The sequence below is a fragment of the Mus caroli genome, chromosome 8, assembly GCF_900094665.2.
Source record: "Mus caroli chromosome 8, CAROLI_EIJ_v1.1, whole genome shotgun sequence".
In the NCBI taxonomy this organism is placed as follows: Eukaryota; Metazoa; Chordata; class Mammalia; order Rodentia; family Muridae; genus Mus; species Mus caroli.
Window position 1 is genome coordinate 9854014 of NC_034577.1, and position 1992 is coordinate 9856005.

Genomic DNA, 1992 nt, shown 5'->3' on the forward strand with positions numbered 1-1992 from the left:
GTCCTCTCCTGCTTGCCTGGACTGGGCCCAGGAAGCGTCCTCTAGGGCTTATAGTCTCCTCTGTGTGAGGCCAAAGGTATCAGAACCAGCTATCAGTTCCCCACTATCGCCTCTACAAACACAAGGGAGGGTTGGGGCTTGCTTGCTATCTGCCCTCCGCTGTCCCAGAAGTCAGTTGGTCCTTGGGGCGCCCTTGGCTGGCAACTTCATCTACCCTGATGTCAGCTGAAGGGAAGCATGTCTGATGTGAACACNCTCTGGGTTGTGCCTCACCTGCCCTTCAGGAGGGAAAACACATCCTGGCAGCTTCTAGGTCAAATGCCCCTAGGCCTGAGACCTGCCACCTCACCACTCAGGTCCCTGAGACCTCAAACTGCTTCCTGGAGACTCCCCTCCTCCTCAAGATGGTGGAGAAGGTGCTTGAAGTAAGCCTACAGCTACCTGGAGTGGCCCCACAGCCCTGTCCTCAGTATTCTCCTGCGGAGATATGCATACCCATGTGTATACACACACCCCCATATGCGTGTGTGTGTATATATATATATATATATATATATATATATATATAGAGAGAGAGAGAGAGAGAGAACATTTTAGACAAACCTGGATCTAGGTATTCAGGGCCTGGAAATTATCTGTAGGCCTGGAGTCAGAGGTCTGGGCACCTGAAATTACCTGGGTGGTTAGAGCTAGCATGTGTATGCAGACCCAAGCCTGGGGTCTGGCAACCAGGAGCATGAAGGTATCTTAGAGTCACAGCCATTGTCTCTCGGTGAGCATGGAGGCGCTCCATGTGTGAACGAAATGCTGAGTTATTACTGAGCTTTTTAAAGCTCCATTTCCCTAACTCCACCTCTGAGATTCTGGAAGCATGAGTAGGGTCTGGACCACACATGGATTGTCAGCATGACCTGATCGTGTGTCTGTGGGAGGAGGGATGGGGCTGTTTCTCTACTGTGTGAGAACACAGAACTGTGTGTTCCACCAAACAGACTCAGAGGAAAGAGCTCGAGACCTTTACCCCACCTGGAAGTTGTAAAATTCCCCCCTCTTCCACACATGGCGTTAGAGGCCTGAATAAAATTTCATAATGATTTTTTTGTTTTGTTTGTTTGTTTGTTTTCGAGACAGGGTTTCTCTGTGTAGCCCTGGCTGTTCTGGAACTCACTTTGTAGACCAGGCTGGCCTCGAACTCAGAAATCCGCCTGCCTCTTCTTCCCAAGTGCTGGGATTAAAGGCATTCGCCACCACCGCCCAGCCCACGATGATTTTTTTAGGCTGGAAGAGGGAATTGAAGACATAGCTNGGTGGTTAAGAGCTCTTGCTGCTCTTACAAAGCACCTGGGTTTAGTTCTCAGCATCCACATGGCAGCTTACAACCATCTGTGACTTTAGTTCCTGGAGTTCGAGTTCTCTCTTCTGACCTTCACGGGCACGTGTAGTGTGCACTTACATATGTGTATATAAGTAGTGCACTTACATACGTGCAGGCAAAACACTTAAATGCATAAGAGAAAATTAAATCTTTTTTTTTTTTTTAAGTGCTGAAAGGAAAGGGTGATCAAGCCAGAATGCCACATCTAGAAAAATCTTTAGGAGTAAAGGGAAAATCTAGACATTGTCAAATGAAGGAAAAGTCAGAGAATGTGCTGCCGACAGACCTGTCCAAAGAGATGACAAGAGGCTCAGTGGTCATGCCCTTGGGTCTGGGAGGCAATCAAGACGGGCTCTGGTAACATAGGCNGGGAAGATGGTGTCCTGAGAAGCCACTCAAGCTGTGCTTTGCCCTGAGCCATAAGCAAACGGGATCTTTGTTCTCCTTATTCCCCAACATGGCTTTGTAGGAGGCCAGGCTCTCAGGCTCCTTGCTTTTGGCTGTACGAGAGAAGTAGGAAGATTTTAGGGCAGGTCTGGGCCCTTCTCAACCTGAAGATAGGAAGAACTTCCTTGAAGTCAGCTTCAGACCATGGGAAACAGAAATGGAGAACGGGT